The sequence below is a fragment of the Mya arenaria genome, chromosome 14, assembly GCF_026914265.1.
Source record: "Mya arenaria isolate MELC-2E11 chromosome 14, ASM2691426v1".
Taxonomy (NCBI): Eukaryota; Metazoa; Mollusca; class Bivalvia; order Myida; family Myidae; genus Mya; species Mya arenaria.
Genome location: NC_069135.1, coordinates 63201268 through 63224014, shown reverse-complemented (window position 1 = coordinate 63224014; position 22747 = coordinate 63201268). Strand labels below are relative to the sequence as shown.

Sequence of the window (22747 nt, the reverse complement as noted above, 5' to 3'; positions counted from 1 at the left end):
GTGCCATATTAATTCATATCGCACACAAGGCGGAGCTTGCAAAGCAGGCAGCACTGCCACGCGAGTTCGTTTTGATTAACCGATTGATAAGAACGTTTTACGAAATTAATTTCCAAACAAAGAGTAGTAAGTAGTGCTTATTTGTGTAAGTTATTTTTTGCACTACCTCAAGATGCTTTAAACAATTTTAAAAAATTATTAAGGGGAGGTAAATCTAAACAAAACAAAAACATGACAAAGCCTGAAAGGTAATCTTTACCCTGAAACAGAAAGTAACTAGTTTCGTTTCAGAAAGATGTGTCCATTCCTGTTTACGTTCTGTTAAATGACAGAAGTTTTGTTAAGGAGAAATAAAAAGTTGTCACCGAATAAAATCTGACACTGGACAGTTATCAGATTGCCTCGTGGAATTTGTAAGTATACTATACATTAACATTCTAGTGAACGTTATGTTTTTGCTCATAAGGCAACACATGTCTGACACATCATGATAAAATCTTAATGGAAGTAATTGTTCGAAACGTTTGCGCTTAACGAAAATGATGGTTTGGCCATATGAGGCGATGCATTTTGACAACATTATATTTGGAAAAAATATATACCACTTGAGATTTAAAAAAATTAAGGGGAAATCACTTTCCCGACCCCCCCCCCCCCACCGTATAATTGCCTATATGAATCTTTTATGTCAAAATCGGACATGCCTCTATGCAGCATTTCATTTATATAATTATGGAGGAGGGGCGCACGTCAAACGCTGCGCCCTTAATCGCCCGCATTTGAACGTCAATATATGTACATGAAAAAATACAGAATACCGACACATGTCCAGTATTCGAACGTTTAAACATAAACGCCGTTCAAATCTTGTATTAATCTGCGTCTAATGCTGCTTGTTTATTTGTGTACACCATCAACATGTATTGATTAACCTGTACGAATTTTCGTATATACATTGATGATTGTTTTGATTTAGGTTTTAACATTTGCAAAATAGGTTTTCAATATCATGAAAATTGTTAATATATGAAATTTGAACCGTAAGTCATTCAAAATACATACAATTGTTTAGAACGAAACCTAATACAGCAGTATTCAACGATTCACAAGATTGGCAGCTCCTACAATGTCAATACCCACAAATGTGATTTGAAGATTTGAATGGAGATATAACAGAATAAATCAATTTGGGTGAAAGGTTTTTTAAAATGCCAGTATTTAAAACACAGACATTCAAATTAAAGTCTTGGAAAAGAAAGACTAGATACTATAGTTGAAAAATGTTATGGCAAGTGCATTGTGCATTTTTCATTTTAAGTAGAACGTATAATTAAGGTAGTTAAACCCTAATGGGCGTTATTTCAAATTATGATCAGTTTGATAATTCCTGAATATGTATTATTCACTGAATTCAAAAACAAAATTTAAAATAATTTGAACGTTACAAAATTATTTGAACTTTTTTGAATTATCCTACACACATTTTAAAATTTCCTCCTATATTGCCATTGTACATTATAATCAGAACAAATTACGAGGAAACATATAGAACAAAATTTGACATAAATTTTATACAGCAAACGAATTTATAAGGTATTAAGGATAACTATATGTACTATATATGAATAACACTGTATGACAACTATGCATCTGTTCATGTCCTTATATATAGTGAATGAAACTTAGTTTTCTTTCTTTATTCTACGACGTTTTATTGTTATTTTTATACATATATAACATACTTTTTGTTCATATTTTAATTTTATATCGTGTAAGCCAAACAAACCTAGACGACGCAAAGAGAAAGTCTAGTTCTTATTTACGGAAGTCATCCTTACCCGAGAGCAGTAAAAAAACTCTTTATTTCATATATATTTTTCATCGTTTTGGTAAAATTTTGGTATTATAGTAACACAACTATATTTGTTTCCTGAGTAGAACATTGATCATATCATAAGCAAATACACTGAAAAAACCCATATGGTATAACAATTTTAACATACTATTTTGACTGAGTAATAATTGGAATCAAGAAGGTTTAATGCATAAATCAACAATTTCTGAGATACCTGAGGTAAGGTTCTTTACTTATAATATCTTAAAGTTTTTGGAACATTAGGCAACAAAAAGTGAACATGTTTTACTGTCTCGTTAGAATCGAGTTTGAAATTCCGAAATACCTATTGAATCCGAGCCAGCAAGTAATGAAATATTCTAAGAAGCTTATATTGATGTGTTTCAAATTATTAAATAACTTTTTAAATGACTATTCAATATGAATTTTTGTAAATAGGATAGCAAACGAAAAACAAAAATCAAAACAATGCTAGTCTGTGCTTTGTGGTGAATTCAAACTTTTACCTTGAAACCCTCGAACGATTTCTTGTTATGTGATGAACAACTTAGGCTAAAACATTCCAATTGAATGCTTTCATAAGGGGTGTGGTATCTTAAATAAATCGTATATAAAATAGCTGATTGTATGTGTAGTTTTAACTTTTAGTAGAACTCGTATAAAAAACATTCATCAATGAGTGTACGAGTACATAGTTGTTTGACATGCCACTACCACATGTGACCAAAAAGGGGTTCCCATCACGCTGTATATTGGTACTGCACATAAACCTTAGAGCACCATTCTTACTGAGCACAGACTATATATGATTTCTGCTTGCAACAATACAACAGTCGATATCACTGAGACAAGCCCTGTAGCCTAAATCATGTCAAAAGTCCTGATAAAAACCAAATAGCACATGGATCGAGGTAAAACAAGCACGATAGCATAAAATGTAAATAAGATCATGTTTAAAGACACACGGGACAAGCCCAAACAAACACCAAACAAAATATACAAAATGCTACAATTCAAGCCCCATAGCGCAAAATGCAACCAGGATCCTGTGCGCAATGAGTAAGGCTAAACAAATACCAAACAAAAGACATCAGGTGCTACAATACAAATTTTCCGTAGCAAACATGCACCCTACATTTTGTTTAAAGCACATAAACGAGGCAAAACAAACACCCAAACAGACAAAAGTCAAAACACTTTAATACAAAATAAAATATTTTCACACTTTCAAAATATCGTGTTTGTAAATGTTAAACATAGCTATTTCTTGTTTCGTTTGTCAGGCTGTCAGGTTAGTGCTGTCCCGTGTTCGATTCCCGAATTTGGCAATTGTGGGTTAGGTATAGGTGTAACCAATCAGGGCAAGATAGTTATCTTCGAGCACCCTGCACAACACAAGGTAAAACTCGCGTACAATATCGCGTCAAATTCAGTAATTAAGCATAATTTAATTTATTTTGTTCACAATCATTGTAAAAATGAACAATGTTAAACTAACTTGATCAATAATCATTAAGCAATTTATTGTTACTACAGTTGTTCATAAACTTTCACAAATGTTATGTCTGCGACTTTGACCTGCTTATCCCAAATCAATATAAGGATCATCTTCTTATCAAGGCCACCTTTAACAATTTGTCACAACATAGTCATTGTGATCCTAGCATATAACATACATAATGATTGACCGTAGCCTTTATATTCGACATTCTGACAAAATGTGATAGCTACTTGTCAAACGCAACTGGAGAAGTCAGTTTAAAGTCAATCACAAGTTTTTCTGAGGAGGATCGTTAGAAAAAGCACACACTCCTTTCATACTGACTTATATTATTGTTGTTATTGTTATATCACTGATTTATATATTGTTAACTTCATTTTAAACGTTCATATCAATTGAAGTTCAGTGTTTTTTGATGGAATAATAGTGTGTTCTCTGTTGGCAAATTCATTCAAAAACTTATTGGCTTTGTTGAATAAAATGATCAGACAAATAACACAAACAATACATAAAATATACAGGTAAAGGCTACCCTGTTAAAGATTCATGATTCTATAATAATCGACATAATGTTAAAAATGCTGAAAATATCGGCGGCGTTTAATACAAAAGGCAAAATAGCATAAAATTATCATTTAATATTTACACCTCAACTTCCATTCCTTCAATGAACTGCCTTTGGGCAATTGCGTTCATCAATCGATGAACGCAACATCTGCGGATATGTTCGGATCGCAATTCATCGCATAACAATATACATGAAAAATATTGATCTTGTTAGTGTTTGTATTGTGTCAGCAGGTCCCGTAAAATATAAATCAACATTTTAGAAAGTGTTAATTTATTATCTTTAAAATGTATTGTTGCCACAAGTGTTTAAATTTTACGTTTTAAAGTTATTTCAAGTGGTTGATCTTTTCCCGCGTTATTGTGACGTCATTTGAAAATTTAAATTTGTTTCCGGTTACAGTTGGTCGTTTTATTTACAGAATGGGTAAGAACGGATTACTGAAAGGTCTTCTTAAATGAAATGAAGCATTTTTTTTACAATTCTTGAATGAAATAATGAACTATTGGTGTAAATATAAGGAATGAATTGCGGGGTTGATGTCATTATCGGGGATATGAACGCAATTGGGTTGGTTAAAGTACCTTCGGACTCCACACAAATTGACCAACCCAATTGCGTTCATACCCCGATAATGACATCAACCCCGCAATTCATTCCTTAAATAAAAAATGCAACCCAAAATATTCAATCACTAACTCAAATTTTTATACAGGTTTATATCGTAGCATGGTTTAAGATATTATATTTCTGATTTATTTGCACCTGGGGTATAGTTATGGGCGCGTTCATATTGTAATTAAGACCATTGAATAGTTTTGATTAAATGCGATAAATAGCTTGAGTTTAATGTATTTAAAGTTAAAATGTCCAAAGTATCAGCTGAAATAGGAATGCGATAGCTTTAAATAAAATGTATTAGCACTTTTGAAAGGATATGAGGCCTTGAAATACCGAATAGCTTAACTTGGAAACATAAAAGTTAAATCAGACATTTACAATCGTTAATTGTCACTGAAACCCAGTCATATTCTCAGGGGCAAATGAGGTGCTGTGTTTATATGACATAAAATACCTACAGGGACAAACAAAGTGCTGCGTTTAAATGACGTGAAATACCCTCAGGGGCAGACGAAGTGCGGCTTTGGTATGCCATAAAAAACACCGGGGTAAATGCAGTGCTGCGTCTATATAACATGAAATACCCACAGGTGAAAATAAAGTCCTGCGTTTATATGATATGAAATACCATCAGGGAAAAATGCTGCGTTTATATGTCATGAAATATGCCCAGAAATAAATGAAGTGCTGCGCTCATATGCCATAAACACCCTAAGGGACAAATGAAGTGCTGCGTTTATATGACACGAAATACCCCCAGGGGAAGATGAATTGCTGCGTTTAAATGACATAAAAACCCTAAGGGACAAATGAAGTGCTGCGTTTAAATGACATGAAAAATCCTCAGGGGCAAACGAAGTGCTGCGTTTATATGCCATGAAATACACACAGGGGCAAATAAAGTTCTGCATTTATATAACATGAAATACACAGAGTAGCAAATGTAGTGCTGCGTTTATATCAAATGAAATACCCATATTGGAAAATTATGTGCTGCATTTATATGGCATGTAATGCCCTAAGGGGTAGCTTAAGTGCTGCATTTATATGACATAAAATATCCTCAGGGACAAATGAAGTGCTGCGTTTATTTGACATGAAATATGCCCTGGAGCAAATGAAATCCTGCGTTTATATGACATGAAATACTCGCAGGGGTAGATGAAGTGCTGCGTTTATATGACATTAAATACCCACCAGGGTAGCTGAAGTGCTGCGTTTATATGACATGAAGTACCCATAAGGGCAAATGAAGTCCTCCACACTCTATGCATTTTTACATAAACATGCATATGTATCATCAGGCAAAAGTTTAATTTTATCTCAAAGTTCACAATAAGGTGATATTTTATCACGATATGTGTATGTGCGTGTGTTCGTACGTACTAGCATACGTGCATGCGTGCGTGCGTGCGTGTGCGTGTAAAAGAAAGGTTAAAAATACAGTAATGTTAAAACTGTTTTAAAGCATTTTGGACAACAAGATTCAGGGAAGTTAGACTAAACTGCAATATGTGTATTTGTGTGTGTATGAACACCTCTAAACCTTCTTTTTCATAACTGATTTTGAGTAACAAGGGCTTGCCATATCACAGAAAACAAAGCATATGCCACTGGCCTATGATACATTGTAAATTAGTATTCTAACTTAATGTGCGATTTATTGATTTACTGTTTGGCGAGACAATAGAACGATTAATATGTGGAAACTTATTCATATCGTCACGCTAGTCGATGGAAATAAAAGCAGATATTGAGTTATTTCATATCCATCGTCTGTGAAGTGGACATGGATATTTGGAATATTGAATATCAAATTTCATTGTATACTCCTTCAATAGTCGCACAGAGTCAACCAAAGAGGTTTGCTAGTTGCAATTTTGATAACTGGTCAATTCATATGCTGTGTTCCAATTTTGCTAAATTTGCATTATCCACTCTTAGCCAATATTGGTCATAGTGCGTCTTGGCTCTTCACATTTCTCCATCTTACTTGAGGAGTTTTAATGACATTTTCACCATCAGTTTTAAAACTAAGATATAGAGGATTATTGGTCGTTTCAGTATAAAATCATAATATGGCGTCAGAGTATCCCCTGATATTTTCTCACTTGCGGAGCTGAAAAGAATTCATTACATAATAAAACATGTTTTAAAATCAAATGAATTGCCATATTGTAGGTATAAACGTTAACGTCACACGTTCAATTCTACTCAGCGAAATATTTTATTTCATGTTTTATAACAAACATCAATAAACCAGTATAAACTATGCAACATTAAATAGGTTAAAAACAGTTATAAATCAGATTAATTTTGTGATTTTTTTCATTCTGCAAGAAGAATTAAAATAATATTTTTGAATTCATACCATTAGGAATGACTGTGCCAAGAATGTGCATCCATTTACTCTCCTTTAATAATCGTTTTCAATTGTTCTCAATTTTATCAATTGGCATAAAAGAAAAATCATTGATACTGTGGTCAGGAGCATTAAAATGTTCAGACACATTTGTATATGAATCTGGAATTTTTTTCATGTTTACACGATTTTTCTTTTATGCCAATTGACAAAATTGAGAACAATTGGAAACGATTATTAAAGGAGAGTTTATACTGGTTTATTGATGTTTGTTTATGCTTTTATATTGCATTTTACCAGTATAATTGTATCTCTATAGATCCTGTAAGACATTATTTTGCGCAAAAATGTATGCTATATTTTGACGTTATCAACGAATGGCCGAAACGTTGTTTCATAAATAAATAATTTGTGTTGAAGTTGGACTTCTTTAATTATCACCATATGTTTTATAACAGGCAATCATTACATATAGCACTATTAACTGACCCGTTTTAATGTTTTTAGAACATGGCAGAACGGGACAAATTTGACTAAATCTGACTAAAATAGAATAGAATAGAATAGAATAGAATAAAATAGAATATAATAGAATATAATAAACATTTAAAGTTGGCCGTATATATATCTTTATATGAAGTGTTATGATATACTTACACATAAAATTTGCTTGGCTATGGCTACGTTTAATATTGGTATACTTGACATTTGACATCAGAAGATAGTTCATTGAGCTAATGCTTCTTTTTATCATATAACCGACTTTAAATAAAGATGGAAATGCAAAACTGCCAACTCTGTGTATGCCATCGGTCGTCGGTTGAATGTGCGGAACTGCCATCTGTGTGTTTGAAATCGGCTGTTTGGTGAAAATGAAAAACTGCAATCTCTATGTATGACATCGGCCGTCGAAAGTGCGAAACTGCCACCTGTGTGTATGAACTCGGCTGTAAGGTGAAAATGCGAAACTACCAACTCTGTGTTTACCCTTGACCGTCGGAAACTGCCACCTATTTGTTAGAACTCGGTCGTTTTTTTGAAATTAAGAAACTGCAACCTGGGTTAAAAAACTCGGCCATCTGATAAAAGTGTAAATCTGCAACCTGCGTGTATGACCTTGGCCATCTAATGAAAGTGCGAAATTGCCATCCGTGTGTATGACTTTTGACATCAGATCATGGTGAAGAACTCTCATCCGTGTGTATGACTTTTGGTATCTGATAAAAGTGCGAAACTGCCAAGTCTGTAAAATACTTCGGCTGTTGGGTAAAAGTTCCATCTGTGTGGTCGGCCATCGAGTGATTTTGCGAAACTATCTCATCTTTGTATGACTTCAGCCATTGATTAAAAGAGCAAACAATGCAATGTTTTCATGACCTCGACCATCGGATAAAACTTGGAAACTGATTTCTGTGTGAATAATGTATGTCATTGCATGAAAACACACAACACAACCACCTGTGTTAAAACTGTGTTTGATGAAAGTGCCAACCGTGTGAATGACCCGGTAAAAGTGAGAAACTGCCACTTCGGCCAACGGGTGAATATTCGACACTGCCTTCTGTGTGTACGACCTCGGTCATCGTGTAAACTTGCAAAACAGCCACCTGTGTGTATGTCCTTGGGCATCGGATAAATCTTCAAAATGAAAGGTGTGTGTACGACCTCGGTCATCGGGTGAAACTGCGAAACTGCCGTCTGTGTGTACGACCTCGGCCATCGAGTAGAAGTGCAAAAGAGCCACCTGTGTGTATGATCTCGGCCACCAGGTGAATACTCTAAACTGTCACCTGTGTGTATGACCTACTTCATCGGATGTAAGTGCGAAAATGTCACTTGTGTGTATGACATCTGCCTTCGAACGACTGTACTATACTGCAACCTGTGTGTATGACATCGGCCTTCGAACGACTGTTCGATACTGCCACCTGTGTGTATGGCATCGGCCTTCGAACGATTGTACGATACTGCCATATGTGTGTATGACATCGGCCGTTGTGTTAAAGTGCGGAACTATAACTTGAGTGTATGACCTCCTTCATCGGGTGTAAGTGAGAAACTGCCATCTGTGTGTATGACCTTGATGAAAGCGCTTTTATTGTTTATCGAGGGGAAGTAAAGCACAATAATAACATTACTTAGCATAAACGGTTAGTTCACTTCCATTACAATCAGTAAGTTATAAACAGGAATTTATTAGTTTCGTTTTTTTTTCAAAAGGCTTGCTTTTCAGTCAAAATTCATTTGGTTTCCTGTTCACACCGAACTTAAGCTGTCGAAAAAGGGGAATCGGACAAAACAGTAAACATATTTCTTCATATTGTGTAAGTAGATACATTATATAGAATTCTTGCAACTATTTCTCGAATGACTTGACCCAAAGGTTACGATTTAAGGAGAGAGGTATAAATATTAACTCTAAGCTATCTCCTCAATCCTTAATTGTCATGTATGTAATTTATGGTTTTGCTAAATGTACCTAGGCCACAACAAATTGATCATTTGTTCTACGGATTTTGCCAAAAAAAAGTAGTAGCGAGCGAGCGAAAAAAAAATAAAAAATACTTTTTTTTAAATTTAAGGCATTTCAGAGGCGAGCGCAAAGCGAAAAATTAAAAAAAATAAAACAAAAGTTTATTTCTTACCAAATTTATCATACAATTATGTCAAGAAATGCTTTTTAATTGCAAACAAAGGTTCTCAGTTATAAATGAAAAGGTTTTGATTGTATCACATGAAATCTGTCTCAATATTTAACAAATGGCAATAAGATCCAGTGCTTTACTATTAACTTCAATTTAAAAGTGGATATATTGTAAAGACAACATTCCTCATAGTAACATGCAATTATTCGAAGACAAAACTTTTTGTATTCATTCCGAAACTCAGGTCAGGTCAGGTCTAAATTTGAACCTCTTAAAGCATATGATAAGGTTGTAGTGACTTTGACATTGCAGAAGATCGAACATGTAAATGTAACACAGAGAACATTTTTAAAAATAAAGACATTGTGGATTAAATTGCGGGACCTCATAATTAAAGCAGCACCAAACAAATCTGCAAATGTTGCACCGGTCATTATATAGTTTAATCGTAGTTTATTGTAAATAATAAACACACGTGGTATACATATATTCGACAAACAATATTATTGTACAATTGGGTTGGGCCACAAGTTATGACAACATTAGAAATTGGCCCTCCCCGAAATGTGTCAGACTATTGTTAGAATTGAAAAGTTATGACAATGTCAATATGCATGAGAATACATAAGTAACTTATAATGGTTCTATATTTAAAGTTCGAATAAGTACGAGATTGGTTTAAGAAATAGGTAAGCGGAAAAGAGAGAGAGAGAGAGAGAAAGAGAGAGAAAGATAGGAAGGGAAATGGTATCTGAAACGAATCCGTTGTCGCCAAGTCCACTTTGGCTAAACCTACAAGTGTTTAGTAGACAGGCATCCTATTGAACTTCAGTTGTCTTAAATCTTTTAGATGCAACAATATATGTATGCACTCTTTGAAAAATATATGAATTCTGTTCGTCACTTAAATTACTGTAGCCGTGTAGTAATTTATAGGCACTCAGTGGGTGATATTGCCTAGTCTGAAGGAAAAACTGACGCCTTTGTGTAGTAAAACGACTACATTTGAAAAGAAAGTGTTCAGCATCTTCGATTTCAGTACCACAAACACAGTTAGAAGACGTTGCGATATGATTATTGTAAAAAACAGAATTTAAGTTGCTGCAATTGTTACGCATTCGAGCATGATGGACTGAAGCGGATCTTTCGCCTTCGATATAAAATGTAGGGACTGGGAACAGTAGACATAGATTTCATTTTACCTTTAAACGCGGGCAAAGATACTGCATTTTTAATTGAGTTGTCAAGATCGTTCCACATTCACAATGCGGATGGAAGTATAGACTGTGCATAAATTTGAGTTCTTCTAGGTAATGTTTAAAAGTTATCAGAGTTTCGTAAATAGTACGTGTTGTTACTAAAAGCTTGCACACTTGGAGGAAATAATTGTTCGAGATATGGTGGTAACATGTTGTGTTTGTATTTATATACTAATGTCAGCTTTTGAATTGTTCTTCTATCCGTAAGGGACACCCAGCCAATTTCTTTTAGTAGATTGATTATTGATACGGATCGTGTAAGACCGGTAACTACGCGAGCAGCGTCATATTGAATTTTGTCTAGTGTATCTTTTTCGAATTGGGCACAATTATCCCATAGAAGTGATCCGTATTTTAGATGCGGACGGAGATATGATAGGTATATGTGGTTAAGTGTTTTTTCTGTGTAGTTTGAATTTCATCATTTTCATTGTTCCAAGAATTGTTGATGCTGTTGCGATGATATTAGTGATATGTTGGTGCCAAGACCCATCGTTACTGAGTGTTAAGCCGAGATGCTTGTGGTGATCAACAAACTGAACAACGGTGTTATCGAAAAGAAGTTTTGGACTATTTCTTTGACAGTATGTCAGAAACATAGCTTCTGTTTTAGCGGGATTAAAGTTAACCAACCATTGTTTAGACCATGCTAAGATTGAGTTTAGATCGTAGTTTATTGTGTCTCCTATCATATTTACGTCACGGGAGGAAATAGCTAAAGAACTGTCGTCTGCGAAAAGACGAGTTATGCTTAGTAGAGAATCTGCTATGTCATTTACATAGATAAGAAAAAGTAGAGGCCCTAACACGGATCCTTGAGGGACACCACCTCCTAATAATCTTGATTCTGAAAAGGATGATTTTACGAAGACCTTTTGGTTTCGGTCTTTTAAGTGATCAGTTAGGCAATCCAATAAATTTCCATTGATACCGTATTGCTTTAGTTTGAAAATGAGACCTGTGTGCCACACTCTGGCAAAGGCCTTAGATATGTCACAAAATACAATACAAGTGGATTCTTTGTCGTCAAACGCTTTACAAATTTGGTTATAAATGTCAACTAGCTGATATTGAGTCGAATGACCTGGTAAAAAGCCAGATTGCTTTTTAAATATTAAGTCATTACCATTAAGATGGTTATAAATATTTCTAAACATAATTCTTTCCATGACTTTACCAACACAGCTTATTAAGGAGATCGGTCTATAGTTAGAAGAGACATTACATTAGCAGTTTTCCAATACTCGGGATATTTTCTTTCTACCAAAGACTTGTTAAATAATAAACACAAGGGAAGGCATAGCGTTTTTGATGTAGCTTTCATAATTTTGGGACTTATTCCGTCTGGGCCTATAGCTTTGTTAACATTAAGGTTTTCTAAAACATCAGTTACATCCCGTTCTGTGATTACGAAGTTAGATAATCGCGAGTGTGATTTATAAGTAAACAAGGGGAGAGTTACATTTGAGTCGTCGACTTTAGATATTGACACGAAGAAATCATTAAGCGAATTTGCCTTTTCCTCGTCAGTAGTAGCAACATTACCATTCGCTGTTTTCAAATGAGGAATGACATCAGTTTGTTGCGAGTTATTTTTAACTAAAAGTTTTACAGTTTTCCAATACTTCTTAGGATCTAGTGTGCTTAAGTCATTTAAAGATGTTTCAAGGCTACAGTAAAACGTTTGTTTAGCATATTTTTTCATATTATTAACTTTGTTCCTTAAGTGCTTATACGTTAGCCAATCAGATTGTTTACCCGAATGTATTGCCTTTTGTTTATGTCTATCACGTTGGCGACTTGTACGTCGAATATCTGTGTTGTACCATGGTTTATCGTTTGGTCGTATAGTTACAAATTCGAATGGTATACATTTTGTACAAAGTTCAATAAGTTTATGTGAAAATATTAAACACGAGTTGTCAATATTCTCGTTGTTAATAAATGACCAATCCGTTGTTCTGATTAATTCATTCAATTGATCGAAATCTGCTCTATTATACCTCCATATTTTCCGCTTGTAAGGCAATGAGTTTGGAACTGTGATTTTACTAAATATGTAAGTGCCATAATGGTCACTTACGTCTGGATTTGTTTTAAAGACACCTGAATGAAGAACTGATATATTGTTTGTAATGCCGATTGGATCGATTAATGTTTGAGTACGTTCGTTGACTCTGGTCGGTTCGTAAATGCAGTTTGTCATGTTATTTAACGATAAAACATCTCGAAATTTGTGATTATTTATGTTTAATTGATCTTCATTAATGTCTCAAACTATGATCATTTTATCTTAATATTCTAATGCCTTTTCTAAACAGACATTGAGTTTGTCCCAGAAATCTATTGCATAATGAGGTGGTCTATAAATAGTGTAAAGTAAGTAGCAAGTGTTCAGGTCATTAATCTCAATCCATAGAGATTCCGGTAATAATCTCTCTAAATCAAGTACTCTCTTAGGGCGCAAGTGCGGTGCAACATAAACTAGGAAGCCACTAGAATGGTTGGTAAAGTCTTTTCTTAACATATAGGTATAACCTTCTATTTTTAAAAAATCGTCTGTGATATTATTATCTAACTTTGTCTCTGTAAAGCATAAAATATCGTGATCTAAGAAATTGTCCTTAATATATTCTAATTTATTTCTAATGCCTCTAATATTTTGGTGAAAAATGGAAAGACACCCATCTTTATCATTTTGTGGACCAGGATTAGTTTCAATATCACCCGAACGAATAAGTAATATACGACTCGTTAATAAATACACCAGATCGAGAGGCGTGAATAAATCCGTTAGTAATACTGATCTATTATGAGGGTGTGAATTCAATGAACTGTGATACTGATCAATGATCAGTATTGTTGCGAGTTTCAAAAGTTCATTTCTTCCGTGGGCCAATTCGTACTTGACTATGTAGTGTAAGGACATTTTAAGTAACAGTATCATAGAAAATGCAAGGTCAATGAATTGTCGAATTGGATTAAATGAAATAGTAGTTTTGAAAGACTTTTGCTGCCTACAGCTATTATATAACCCCACTGCTGCCCGCCACGCCATTAGCTCATTACCTATTAGGCAACACAATAATCAACAAAAGTGGGACGAACGGTAATGGGGTATAAATGCAAAGTGGACCAAGCGACAAACAGATCAAAAACATAGAGAGAACGAAGAAAAATATGACAATGAAAAAAGAGTGTAAACATAAATTGTACACTTCAACAAGAGCTATCAAGAATAGCAAAAACACAAAAATGAAACACAAAGCAAGAAATAACATGATAAACCCGATAAACAGATAAAAGGTTGTGGGTTCAAACTGTGTTATACAATTATTCAGTGGCATAAACAAATATGAAAAAGTGTTATGTTTAAACATATTATAGAAATTTGGTTTTACGACAGAGAAATACGTGCGTGCTGTATGCCGAGTGAAAAATACTGTCGGGGTAGAGTTGAGGTTTAACATATCGATTAGATTTATGATTAACAATAATTGTTTTCTACTAATGTATTTGCATGTAAAAGCATCAAACCAAATTACTACAAAGTAAAGCGTGTGACGCCCAGAATAACTCAAATTTAGTAATTTAAAAATATTGACATAAGAATGTTGGCAAAACAGTGCGCGTTTATCCCTATTGTAATCGCACCCCGACAGTATTGTAGCTAGATAATATGACTCACGAGCTTTGCGTGAAAGTTAAAAATAATTTGACAGATTCGACCCGTTATAAGGTATACACACATTTCAGAAAAAAACATGTATTAAAAAGCACAAAACTGTTTAACTGTTAAAGAAGTTAGATATATTGCAGTGGATATTAAAAGGAATTACTTTGTGGCAGAAAAAAATGTTATTTATTTCATTTTGTAAATAAACAAACTAAAACGAGTGTGAACAAAGTGATGTGAGTTATTTAGATCTGTATATCCATTTAGAAATTCAAATGATATTTAGATCGGATTATATACCGCAAGGTTAATAAAATTGCACACAGGCTCTGGATTATCTCATGTTCAGGTAAGAGTTTAACTTAATTGAACGCTTTATATTAGGTTAACGAGAAAATGTGAGTCCAAACTTATAGTTTCAAAAAATATTGCACTAAATATAAACATCAGACAGTTATGTAAACATCAGACAGTTATTTTGATCATGATGTTGGGATTAGTTTGAAGGGACTTTTCCATCTCTCACGGACTGGATTGCCTCCATGTCACGAATATGTACTTTAAGCTGGTCGTTGCGGATGGACATGAGACCCCAAACTTTACCACCAATAACCCAAGTGTTAATGAGTTTATTCTCCCGTTTAAGTTTGCGGGCCTCGTATGATAGATGCTCGCGGAGTTTTGTAAGTGATTCCTGGATGAATATTCCAGCACCGAAGGACTTTCTTGCATTAAAGACACGGTCACGGGCCTTTGAGTTGGTAAATTTAATTATCACTCTTCTACATTTCGTAGATCCTGCGGGAAACTTGCCACGTCTATGCGCTTTGTCTATGTCCGATGGGCTGATGTCTAATTTCAACTTTTGAGCATGGTTGATAATTTTCTGTTCGACATTCTCAGTGTTATCGCCTGTATCACCTGAGATTTCTGATATATCCAGCATCATTCGCCGACTATACTGCTCAAGTTCGTCATTGGCATCGTTGGCCGCCTTTATACTGGCTTTTAGCTCGCTATTTTCCTTTCGGAGAGCTAAGACTTCGTCGTGAATCTTTTTGAATTTATCTTCGATTATAGACTCAAACTCACGTACTAGTTCTACCTTCAATGACTGTGTCATCTTGGCCGCAATGGCTTCGAGATCTTGTTTTGAACACATGTCCGGATCCGAATCAGTGTCCGAACCAGTACTAAAAAAGCTAGTGTCGCTCGTAGGCTCCGAGTCTGAGGCGTTGTTTGACCTGTAGCGTTTGTAGAATTTACTATGCAGGAGTTTCTGGTTTGGAGATGACCGATGACGTTTTCTTCTAGCTTCAACCTTTGGTGGCATTCGGCTTGGGATACTGCATTAGCAGAGGGTGGGGTATCGGGATAATGGAACGGACTTCTCAAACACTATAGTTACTATATTTACCCACAAAGGCAGTTAAATTAACGCCGCCGTATGACTAGTATGTCAGGCTAATGTTACCCATAAATAATCCGCTGATTGTTAAAAATCACATAAATTTTGCTCCGCCAAAATTGCGCGCCATTACTTTTCAACAAACCGGAAGACACCGGTCATTATATAAGAGCAGGTGGTGGATTAAAGACGTTTTCCTTTCAAGACCTCGCCTTTGCCATGAACCTGCGGGGTAAAGGTCCTTGCCTTAATAAAAGAATATCATGACGGCCTCCATAGCTTTAATGCCCGTAAGAAACAGGCCACTTTAATCACAGGCCACTTTACTAGACTTTCAGTCCAGCAAACCCCGGGTCATCCAACGCATTCACCCGGCTAACCCTGGTATTCCCCCGGACCCTGGATGGGGGAGGGGGGAGGGGGAATATTTTTAAAACATTTACAAGTCCTACTATTTATATCTGTTTATAACAATTATGAGTATATGAAAACTGAGAAATGCATTTTAGAATTTAAAAATACTCACGAAAACATGTTCAATTGTTGTAAGTCGTGTGTCCGTGTATTTTAATTTAAGTTTTGCACTCAAAATCCGATTTAGTTATTATTTAACATTTAATTTTGAGTACAAAACAATGAATTACTAAAACACACATAAATAATTATTGACTTCGGCGCTGTGAAACTGTTGTTGTTTACTGAAGACTATAATCCATTGACTATGACACTGATTTTCATTAAAAACTTGATTTTACATTACGAAAACTGAAAGTAATCTGTATAATACCGGAAATAAATAACAACGGTGCGTCCTGCAAAACATTCCCTACAAAAAAGACTGTCAACAAATATTGGCTGTTTTGCGGTTACCCGGACCTGATTTTGTCCTGACACGAGGAAATTTTGCTCGCAAAGAATGTAAAGCATGGAAATACCTTCAAAAAAGGCGAAGTCGACGTTGCACTTTTAAATTCTATGTAAAAGAACTTCAGAAAGTAGAGAAAATTCAGAAGTAAACAAAAAAAAATATGCGCGGCCAAAAACGTACTTTTTTTTTTCGTTTTTCGAATTTTAGGTGCGGCAAATCCGACGAACAAGTGATCAGTTTGTTGTGGCCTTATACATAATAAAAATTGTTTAAACCAAAGATTACGATCAAAAACGGAGACTATTTAAAAGAACTTCCCCATACAAATATTTGTTAAACCTTTGTGTTTAAGATCGTCTATATAGATTATTCGTAATAAAGTGAATGAGGCGGGCCGCCATAGCGGACAAATATTTGGTCTAAAGTACTTTATATGCATCCTTTACACCAATACATACTTGCTTAGGCCAAACAATTGTTTGATTAGGGTAAGATAGAAAAACTCGGTAGGGTAGGTAGATATTCATGTTTTTATTCTGCATATATACTTTTATGTGTAAAGATCATTTTCTTGCAAATAGCGCAATTTCTTATAAAACAAATGTCACTTAAACATTGCTGTTGTTATGGAGCTTTATTCTGTCATAGATTACTGACAGTTAATGTTTAAAGAGAATGTGCTGATGATGGAAAGTTTTTGTTAATGAGACAAATTACTCTGATTAGCGGCCTTATTTGGTAGACGGGTTACACGAAACAAACATTTTCTTTAGGTCTTATCCTTTAATGTTGACACCTAAACTCGACATTTGACGTACAGAACTCGGATCAATACGGATCGACCATGAAGCTATGAAGACGTTAAAGTGTTGAAACTCCATCGCCTCTTATAAATAAATTATAACACGTAGGCCAAAAATAATTCAGGCATAACTCTTTTTTTGGGAAAACCGGAATTCTGTACCAAACAGACTTAAAACAGATAATATCATTATTTGAATGTGAACAAACAGACTTATAACAGATAATATCATTATTTGAATGTAAACAAACATACTTTTAACAGATAATATCATTATTTGAATGTAAACATTGCATGTATACCTCTTTGACTTCATTTTAATAAATTATTTTGAGTTTGATCTGCTAAATATATTTTTTTATTTGGAATTGAGATCACGCTAATTTCAAGACAGAGAAAAATATCAAAATGTCATTTCACTGTTTGAAACCGTGAAAAATATTTTTTATTATATTTCATAGTTTATATCTCTATGAATAACTGGAAATGTTCGGTGGTTCAATAAACCAGCCGACATCTGCAATCTTCTACATTATGTAAACTCAGTGCGTTCCTTTAATTTTAAAACTTAACTAATTTTGCGTTATCCGCTTTTAACCAATTTTGGTCATAATGAGTCATTGCTCTTTAAGTGTAATTCACATTTTCTTACTTAATGATTAATTTATGCCATTTATACCACCAAATACAAATAAGATAATGATATTGAAGATAATGGTTTGTTTCAGCGTAATATCGTTTTTATATATATAGCTGAAAAGAATTTAACGCATGCTTAAAACCAGCTTAAAATCAAATGAAATGCTACATTTGGTGTATAAATGTATAAATCACAAAACAAAAAGCGAAAGATGGCCATTGTTTTAGCAAAAAGGGCAGAACATTACAAATAGCATAAAAGTCTATTCGTATTAATGTTTTAGAACATAACAGAACGGGATAAATTAGAATATAAATGCATAGAATATAATTAAGTATAACTTAACATATGAAGAAGGTAGAAAGAAGCAGTCACCACTGATCGTGTACAGTTCATACATGGACTTAATTTCAATCATAAGCCGTATTTAAAATAAATGTAATTTCGGCCATGACCTTATACAAATCATTGACCTCGCGAATATAAGCAAAACACTTAAAACTGCAGCAGATCGGGTTTCCACGCTTCACTATTTGATCAGTTTAAACTGTATATCGCGTTATGTTTTATACATGATCAATTTTAGTTATCACCATAGGTGAATTAAACCGTAATAACCTAAAATTGTCACTATTTGCACTTTTCCTTTGTATAACCACAGAGTATCGGAAATAATTTAAACTTGTTATTCAATATTATTTAATGGATTACATTCTCTTGAAGTGCAAATGGTAATAGTAATATAAATTACCCTTTTGATAAATAATAAACCCACAAATCGGAAATTGGAGGCGTACTAACCGACCCGAGTCAGAACAATCCCACATACGTGAAGTAAAGTCCTAAAAAATGATAGGAAAACATAGTTTAAACAAGAAGATAAACACTAGAAGCTGACCCTATCTTTCAGAATATTTTCAGATATGATGTGATAAACACACATTTCATTATTGACTTAATCCACGTTTGGTATGTGTTTAGCTGACATATCAAATCGGAAAATAAATCATGGAGCTAATGTTTCTTGTTATCATATACCCGACCATAAATAAAGAAAAGTGTATCATCTTATCTGTAACTTATGGTAATAATAAGTAATTAAGATAACGGAAAAATTGTGTCACCAATCGTCATGAAACATGAATCACTTAGTATGATGGATACATATTCCGGATTCATTATACATATACGGCAATTAATTATTCCCAATAGCGGTGCAGTTTCACTTATATACACATAGTACACGCATATTTGATTATATGAAGAGCGGTGTAAGCGGACGAGAGTGTACCGGTGGTATCAATCTTTCAAACAAGAATGTGTGGGTTCGCGAATTTCCGAAACTGTCACCACCTGTGACCTTGACCATCTGATAAAGGTTCTAAACTGTCACATTTGTGTAAAAACTCAAAAAGCTGATGAATGTGAGGACTTCCACCTGTATGTGTAACCTCTGCCATTTCATGAAAGCGCGTAACTGCCACATGTGTGTTAAACTTTGGCCATGCGAAGTAAGTAAGAACTCCGCCGTTGGGTTAATGTGCGGAATTATCACCCGTGTGTATGACTTCAGCCATACGTTGAATGTTCGAACCTGCCACCTGTGTGTATGACATCGGCCGTTGGGTTAAAATGCGGAAAGTTAAGTCCCCGGTATGTACGACTTTAACAATCGGGGGATCACATAGGTTCATGGCACCTCTGCCATCTCATGAAGGTGCGAAACTGTCACCTGTGTTATGATAAAGTACTTTTATTTATCGGGTGAGATGCAAACTGCCACCTGTGTGTATGACCTTGATGAGAGTAATCAAGGGGACCTAAAGCAAAATCCTTAACTTAAACGGCTAGTTCCCTTCCATTACAATCAGGAAGATATAAACATGAAGTTGTTAGTTTCGTTATCAAAAGGCTTATCTTTGATCTTTGTTCTGTTTTTCAGACACACATTATCTGACAGCCGGTCTACACCGAACTAAATCTGTCGAATAAACGTACATTGGACAATACAGTAAACAGATTTTTCCATATTTATTGTAAGTAGATTTATGCTCTTCAATTTTTCTAACTAGTTCTTAAAATTCTTTACCGCAATTGTATTCATCACAATTACCCTAAATGGTGACTTGATTTTCAAGTTAAATTTAATTTTAAATTTATTTATTAAAACCTTGTTTAAATAGAAACGTTTAGATACTTTGTAATAAAGCGTACGACCACCCTACAGTCCAACCAATATTTGTATATTCTTACAAAGGAGAGAGATGAGAGATGGAGTAAAGGAGAGAGAAGAAAAACAGGTACAACCCAAAGATAAAAATAACAATTTTGAGTCAGAAATAGTGCATTGTGCGCAAAATTTATGATTTATTTCTCCCCTGGATCCGCTAGTGATGTTTGTATGACCTCGATTATCAGGAGAAAGTGCAAAACTGCCACATGATTTATCACCTCGATAATCGGGTGAAAAGGCGAAACTGTCACATGTTTTTATGGCCTCGATTATCGGGTAAAAGTGCAAAACTGTCACATGTCTGTATGACCTCGATCATCGGGTGAAAGTGCGAAACTGCCACATGTTTGTATGACCTCGTATCGGGTGAAAGTGCGAAACTGCCACATGTTTGTATGACCTCGTATCGGGTGAAAGAGCGAAACTGCCACATGTTTGTATGACCTCGTATAGGGTGAAAGTGCGAAACTGCCACATGTTTGCATGACCTCGATTATCGGTTGAAAGTGCAAAAATGCCACCTTTGTGTGTGACCTCGTCCATCGGTTGAGATGTAAACTGCCACCTGTGTGTATGACCTTGATGAAAGTACTTTTATTATTTATCAAGGGGAAGTAAAGCAAAATTACAACATTACTTAGCTTAAACGGTAAGTTCCCTTCCATTACAATAAGGAAGTCATAAACAGGAAGTTGTTAGTTTTGTTTCAAAAGGCTTGTCTATTCATTAATTATATTTGTCAGTCAAAACCCATTTTGTAGCCGGTCCACACCGACCTAAATCTGTCGAAAAACGTGCATTGGACAAAACAGTAAACAGATTTCTTCATATTGTGTAAGTAGATACATTATATACTCTATAATTCTTACAACTATTTTGAGAGTGTTGTGTTCAAGTTTGATTTGGAATTGAGATCGGGCTAATTTCCGAAAAAGTGAAATACATCAAAATGTTATTTCACTGTTTTAAACCGTGAAATATGGTTTTTATTTTACTCTTTAATCTCTATGAATAACCGGATAGGTTCGGTGGTCCAACAGACCAGCCGACATCTGCAAACTTCTTCATTTTGTTACTGTAGTGCGTTCTTTTAATTTTTAAACTAACTTATTTTGCATTATCCGCTTTTAAGCAATATTGGTCATAATGAAAGATTGTCCTTAAAGTGCAATTCACATTTTTTCTATCTTACTTAATGATTTTTTTTATGTCATTTTCACCACCAATTAAAAAAGAGATATAGAGGATAATTGTTTTTTCATATAAGATCGTTATATATCGGAGCATTCCCTGCTTTTATCCCTGTTGCGGAGCTGGAAAAAATTCACCACACGCTTTAAACAAGCTGAAAAAAATCAAATAAAATGCCAAATTTGGGATATAAATGTAAACGTCACAATACAAATCAGCAAAAGATTGTCATTTTTTTAGTAAAACAGGCAGAACATTACATACAGCGTATTATAATGTTTTCAGAACATGACAGAACGGGACAAATTAGACTTATATAGAATAGAATAGAATAATTAGAATATAATAGAATATAATAGAATAATTAGAATAGAATAGAATAGAATATAATAAATAGAATATTTTTTTATATACATATATAAAGAAGAAAGAAAGAAGAGTCACCTCTGGCATTGTACATTTTCAAATTCAATAATAAGCCGTATTTAAAATAAAGGTCAGTGCGACCATAACCTTGACTTGACTTGACTTAATAATAGCAAATCAGTTCGAACTCTAACACGTACTTGTCTCCAAGCTTCACTATTTTACAATATTGCCGATATTCCGAAAAAAATACATTACAATAAGAAAACGGGGCATTAATCTATGTTTGAGTTCAAAATGTGTTATCTTCTATACATGATCAACTTATGCCATCACAGAAGGTGATTAAATAGTTCAAAATGCGTTATCTTCTATACATGATCAACTTATGACATCACAGAATGTGATTAAATAGTTCAAAATGCGTTATCTTCTATACATGATCAACTTATGACATCACAGAATGTGATTAAAAAGTTCAATATGCGTTATCTTCTATACATGATCAACTTATGCCATCACAGAAGGTGATTAAATAGTTCAAAATGCGTTATCTTGTATACATGATCAACTAATGACATCACAGAATGTGATTAAAAAGTTCAATATGCGTTATCTTCTGTTCATGATCAACTTATGACATCACAGAATGTGATTAAAAAGTTCAATACGCGTTATCTTCTATACATGATCAACTTATGTCAGCACAGAAGGTGATTAAATAGTTCAAAATGCGTTATCTTCTTTACATG

At 34.4% G+C, this 22747-nt stretch overlaps 1 protein-coding gene across 2 annotated transcripts in view; it reads left to right on the top strand.

Moving 5' to 3' along the window:
- Positions 1-299: 299 nt before the first annotated feature.
- The window catches only part of LOC128217596 (E3 ubiquitin/ISG15 ligase TRIM25-like), a 40528-nt gene continuing 18080 nt past the window's right edge, over positions 300-22747 (top strand). The window contains exons 1-3 of one of the 2 annotated variants that reach the window (XM_052924844.1): positions 300-413; positions 3139-3254; positions 20148-20216. The gene's annotated coding sequence lies outside the window, so the exon portion shown is untranslated. Of the gene's footprint in view, positions 414-3138; positions 3255-20147; positions 20242-22747 lie in introns of both variants that reach the window. The other variant, XM_052924841.1, reaches the window with a different exon arrangement.